At 35.9% G+C, this 6421-nt stretch overlaps 1 non-coding gene across 1 annotated transcript; it reads right to left on the bottom strand.

Moving 5' to 3' along the window:
- Positions 1 to 3025: 3025 nt before the first annotated feature.
- TRNAK-UUU (transfer RNA lysine (anticodon UUU)) lies at positions 3026 to 3098 on the bottom strand. Its single transcript has one exon. It is a non-coding gene; the product is annotated as a tRNA-Lys (tRNA).
- Between the last annotated feature and the right edge of the window lie 3323 nt (positions 3099 to 6421).

Here is a 6421-nt window from a genome sequence, read left to right as displayed (position 1 = left end):
TCTCTTTTTATCTTGTACTCATCTGGAAAATGGGCAGTTCTGTAAAAAATGCCAATTTAATCGTGGCCAATGTTCTGTAAAGTGTGAGCCGAAAGGCTTGGTTGGAAGGTCTCAGGATGCAAAAAGCTTTGATTGTCCCTTGGTTGAACATTTAGATCCCACCAAACTGTAAGTCTTAATGCCCTTCAAGATTCATTTTCAACTATACTGCTTGGGGGATTAATTTGTTTGCTGTCTAATTTAATTACTATGTTGCTAACAAATTGGGATGAAGTTGGGTTAGATAGGAAATGAGGTGAAATGTCTAACCTTAATATACTTAGAATTTAATCTACAAGTAATATTTGCCTCGTAGCATTTTATTTAGATGCTGCACCACTTTAAGTCCCACATAGCATCTCAAGTTTCTAGGAAATTATGTATTTGGATTGGACTGACCTGACTTGCACTTACAGATGTTCACTAATGTCCAGCTTTTATCAGTACATGACAGTGTAATGTAATCATACTGTGAAATTGTGTAATGGTAAGAGAAGTTGACCAACTAAGTCAATAAATCCACTTGCGATAAAAAAAAAAGTTTATTTCACCTTGGTTGATCATAGAGATCTTAGTACACTATAAGTATTCATACCCTCAAGACTCAATTTCATCTGTACACTTAATTTACAGATGTACACTAATGTCATGCTTGTGTAATGGCATTATAATCCAGTCATACTGTGAATTTGTAAAATGTGAAGAGAAGATCATCAGCTAAATCAATAAATTATCTTGTGTTATGCGTGGAGTTTCTTGTATTTTTGTCCAAATAGTATGGCTATTTACTGCAGAATCACTTGTTTCCTTATCAACAATGTGAGAAATGATGATAATGACCTTTTTCACTTTTATCGCGGAAATCCTTAACAGCATACGTTTTGCATGGCACAGAGAATATAGATTGCCATAGTTTAAAAGGCATACATGCCTGAACAGGGACTTGAACCCCGGACCCTCAGATTAAAAGTCTGATGCTCTACCGACTGAGCTATCCAGGCTCTCTTTTTATCTTGTACTCATCTGGAAAATGGGCAGTTCTGTAACCAATGCCAATTTAATCGTGGCCAATGTTCTGTAAAGTGTGAGCCGAAAGGCTTGGTTGGAAGGTCTCAGGATGCAAAAAGCTTTGATTGTCCCTTGGTTGAACATTTAAATGCCCTTCAAGATTCATTTTCAACTATACTGCTTGGGGGATTAATTTGTTTGCTGTCTAATTTAATTACTATGTTGCTAACAAATTGGGATGAAGTTGGGTTAGATAGGAAATGAGGTGAAATGTCTAACCTTAATATACTTAGAATTTAATCTACAAGTAATATTTGCCTCGTAGCATTTTATTTAGATGCTGCACCATTTTAAGTCCCACATAGCATCTCAAGTTTCTAGGAAATTATGTATTTGGATTGGACTGACCTGACTTGCACTTACAGATGTTCACTAATGTCCAGCTTTTATCAGTACATGACAGTGTAATGTAATCATACTGTGAAATTGTGTAATGGTAAGAGAAGTTGACCAACTAAGTCAATAAATCCACTTGCGATAAAAAAAAAAGTTTATTTCACCTTGGTTGATCATAGAGATCTTAGTACACTATAAGTATTCATACCCTTCAAGACTCAATTTCATCTGTACACTTAATTTACAGATGTACACTAATGTCATGCTTGTGTAATGGCATTATAATCCAGTCATACTGTGAATTTGTAAAATGTGAAGAGGAGATCATCAGCTAAATCAATAAATTATCTTGCGTTATGCGTGGAGTTTCTGGTATTTTTGTCCAAATAGTATTGCTATTTACTGCAGAATCACTTGTTTCCTCATCAACAATTTGAGAAATGATGATAATGACCTTTTTCACTTTTATCGCGGAAATCCTTCACAGCATACGTTTTGCATGGCACAGAGAATATAGATTGCCATTGTTTAAAAGGCATACACGCCTGAACAGGGACTTGAACCCTGGACCCTCAGATTAAAAGTCTGATGCTCTACCGACCGAGCTATCCAGGCTCTCTTTTTATTTAGTGTTCATCTGGAAAATGGGCAGTTCTGTAACCAATGCCAATTTAATCGTGGCCAATGTTCTGTAAAGTGTGAGCCGAAAGGCTTGGTTGGAAGGTCTCAGGATGCAAAAAGCTTTGATTGTCCCTTGGTTGAAAATTTAGATCCCACCAAACTGTAAGTCTTATTGCCCTTCAAGATTCATTTTCAACTATACTGCTTGGGGGATTAATTTTTTTGCTGTCTAATTTAATTACTATGTTGCTAACAAATTGGGATGAAGTTGGGTTAGATAGGAAATGAGGTGAAATGTCTAACCTTAATATACTTAGAATTTAATCTACAAGTAATATTTGCCTCGTAGCATTTTATTTAGATGCTGCACCACTTTAAGTCTCACATAGCATCTCAAGTTTCTAGGAAATTATGTATTTGGATTGGGCTGACCTGGCTTGCACTTAGAGATGTTCACTAATGTCCAGCTTTTATCAGTACATGACAGTGTAATGTAATCATACTGTGAAATTGTGTAATGGTAAGAGAAGTTGACCAACTAAGTCAATAAATCCACTTGCGATAAAAAAAAAGTTTATTTCACCTTGGTTGATCATAGAGATCTTAGTACACTATAAGTATTCATACCCTTCAAGACTCAATTTCATCTGTACACCTAATTTACAGATGTACACTAATGTCATGCTTGTGTAGTGGCATTATAATCCAGTCATACTGTGAATTTCTAAAATATGAAGAGAAGTTCATCAGCTAAATGAATAAATTATCTTGCGTTATGCGTGGAGTTTCTTGTATTTTTGTTCAAATAATATAGCTATTTACTGCAGAATCACTTGTTTCCTCATCAACAATTTGAGAAATGATGATAATGACCTTTTTCACTTTTATCGCGGAAATCCTTCACAGCATACGTTTTGCATGGCACAGAGAATATAGATTGCCATTGTTTAAAAGGCATACACGCCTGAACAGGGACTTGAACCCTGGACCCTCAGATTAAAAGTCTGATGCTCTACCGACTGAGCTATCCAGGCTCTCTTTTTATCTTGTACTCATCTGGAAAATTGGCAGTTCTGTAACCAATGCCAATTTAATCGTGGCCAATGTTCTGTAAAGTGTGAGCCGAAAGGCTTGGTTGGAAGGTCTCAGGATGCAAAAAGCTTTGATTGTCCCTTGGTTAACATTTAGATCCCACCAAACTGTAAGTCTTATTGCCCTTCAAGATTCATTTTCAACTATACTGCTTGGGGGATTAATTTTTTTGCTGTCTAATTTAATTACTATGTTGCTAACAAATTGGGATGAAGTTGGGTTAGATAGGAAATGAGGTGAAATGTCTAACCTTAATATACTTAGAATTTAATCTACAAGTAATATTTGCCTCGTAGCATTTTGTTTAGATACTGCACCACTTTAAGTCCCACATAACTTCTCAAGTTTCTAGGAAATTATGTATTTGGATTGGACTGACCTGACTTGCATTTACAGATGTTCACTAATGTCCAGCTTTTATCAGTACATGACAGTGTAATGTAATCATACTGTAAATTTGTGAAATAGTAAGAGAAGTTGACCAACTAAATCAATAAATCCACTTGCGATTAAAAAAAAGTTTATTTCACCTTGGTTGATCATAGAGATCTTAGTACACTATAAGTATTCATACCCTCCAAGACTCAATTTCATCTGTACACCTAATTTACAGATGTACACTAATGTCATGCTTGTGTAGTGGCATTATAATCCAGTCATACTGTGAATTTGTAAAATGTGAAGAGAAGTTCATCAGCTAAATGAATAAATTATCTTGCGTTATGCGTGGAGTTTCTTGTATTTTTGTTCAAATAATATGGCTATTTACTGCAGAATCACTTGTTTCCTCATCAACAATTTGAGAAATGATGATAATGACCTTTTTCACTTTTATCGCGGAAATCCTTCACAGCATACGTTTTGCATGGCACAGAGAACATAGATTGCCATTGTTTAAAAGGCCATCTGAACAGCAACTTGAACCCTGGACCCTCAGATTAAAAGTCTGATGCTCTACCGACTGAGCTATCCAGGCTCTCTCCTTTCATCTTGTACTTATCTGGAAAATGGGCAGTTCTGTAACCAATGCCAATTTAATCGTGGCCAATGTTCTGTAAAGTGTGAGCCGAAAGGCTTGGTTGGAAGGTCTCAGGATGCAAAAACCTTTGATTGTCCCTTGGTTGAACATTTAGATCCCACCAAACTGTAAGTCTTAATGCCCTTCAAGATTCATTTTCAACTATACTGCTTGGGGGATTAATTTGTTTGCTGTCTAATTTAATTATTATGTTGCTAACAAATTGGGATGAAGTTGGGTTAGATAGGAAATGAGGTGAAATGTCTAACCTTAATATACTTAGAATTTAATCTACAAGTAATTTTTGCCTCGTAGCATTTTATTTAGATGCTGCACCACTTTAAGTCCCACATAGCATCTCAAGTTTCTAGGAAATTATGTATTTGGATTGGGCTGACCTGGCTTGCACTTACAGATGTTCACTAATGTCCAGCTTTTATCAGTACATGACAGTGTAATGTAATCATACTGTGAAATTGTGTAATGGTAAGAGAAGTTGACCAACTAAGTCAATAAATCCACTTGCGATAAAAAAAAAGTTTATTTCACCTTGGTTGATCATAAAGATCTTAGTACAATATAAGTATTCATACCCTTCAAGACTCAATTTCATCTGTACACCTAATTTACAGATGTACACTAATGTCATGCTTGTGTAGTGGCATTATAATCCAGTCATACTGTGAATTTCTAAAATGTGAAGAGAAGTTCATCAGCTAAATGAATAAATTATCTTGCGTTATGCGTGGAGTTTCTTGTATTTTTGTTCAAATAATATGGCTATTTACTGCAGAATCACTTGTTTCCTCATCAACAATTTGAGAAATGATGATAATGACCTTTTTCACTTTTATCGCGGAAATCCTTCACAGCATACGTTTTGCATGGCACAGAGAACATAGATTGCCATTGTTTAAAAGGCCATCTGAACAGGAACTTGAACCCTGGACCCTCAGATTAAAAGTCTGATGCTCTACCGACTGAGCTATCCAGGCTCTCTTTTTATCTTGTACTTATCTGGAAAATGGGCAGTTCTGTAACCAATGCCAATTTAATCGTGGCCAATGTTCTGTAAAGTGTGAGCCGAAAGGCTTGGTTGGAAGGTCTCAGGATGCAAAAAGCTTTGATTGTCCCTTGGTTAACATTTAGATCCCACCAAACTGTAAGTCTTATTGCCCTTCAAGATTCATTTTCAACTATACTGCTTGGGGGATTAATTTTTTTGCTGTCTAATTTAATTACTATGTTGCTAACAAATTGGGATGAAGTTGGGTTAGATAGGAAATGAGGTGAAATGTCTAACCTTAATATACTTAGAATTTAATCTACAAGTAATATTTGCCTCGTAGCATTTTGTTTAGATACTGCACCACTTTAAGTCCCACATAACTTCTCAAGTTTCTAGGAAATTATGTATTTGGATTGGACTGACCTGACTTGCATTTACAGATGTTCACTAATGTCCATCTTTTATCAGTACATGACAGTGTAATGTAATCATACTGTAAATTTGTGAAATAGTAAGAGAAGTTGACCAACTAAATCAATAAATCCACTTGCGATAAAAAAAAAGTTTATTTCACCTTGGTTGATCATAGAGATCTTAGTACACTATAAGTATTCATACCCTCCAAGACTCAATTTCATCTGTACACCTAATTTACAGATGTACACTAATGTCATGCTTGTGTAGTGGCATTATAATCCAGTCATACTGTGAATTTGTAAAATGTGAAGAGAATTTCATCAGCTAAATCAATAAATTATCCTGCGTTATGGAGTTTCTTGTATTTTTGTCCAAATAGTATGGCTATTTACTGCAGAATCACTTATTTCCTTATCAACAATGTGAGAAATGATGATAATGACCTTTTTCACTTTTATCGCGGAAATCCTTCAAAGCATACGTTTTGCATGGCACAGAGAATATAGATTGCCATCGTTTAAAAGGCATACATGCCTGAACAGCGACTTGAAGCCTGGACCCTCAGATTAAAAGTCTGGTGCTCTACCGACTGAGCTATCCAGGCTCTCTTTTCATCTTGTACTCATCTGGAAAATGGGCAGTTCTGTAACCAATGCCAATTTAATCGTGGCCAATGTTCTGTAAAGTGTGAGCCGAAAGGCTTGGTTGGAAGGTCTCAGGATGCAAAAAGCTTTGATTGTCCCTTGGTTGAATATTTAGATCCCACCAAACTGTAAGTCTTAATGCCCTTCAAGATTCATTTTCAACTATACTGCTTGGGG

The sequence above is a fragment of the Mixophyes fleayi genome, chromosome 1 (genome assembly GCF_038048845.1).
Source record: "Mixophyes fleayi isolate aMixFle1 chromosome 1, aMixFle1.hap1, whole genome shotgun sequence".
Classification (NCBI taxonomy): domain Eukaryota; kingdom Metazoa; phylum Chordata; class Amphibia; order Anura; family Limnodynastidae; genus Mixophyes; species Mixophyes fleayi.
Note: the sequence above shows the minus strand (reverse complement) of the source record. Positions and strands in the feature narration are given on the sequence as shown.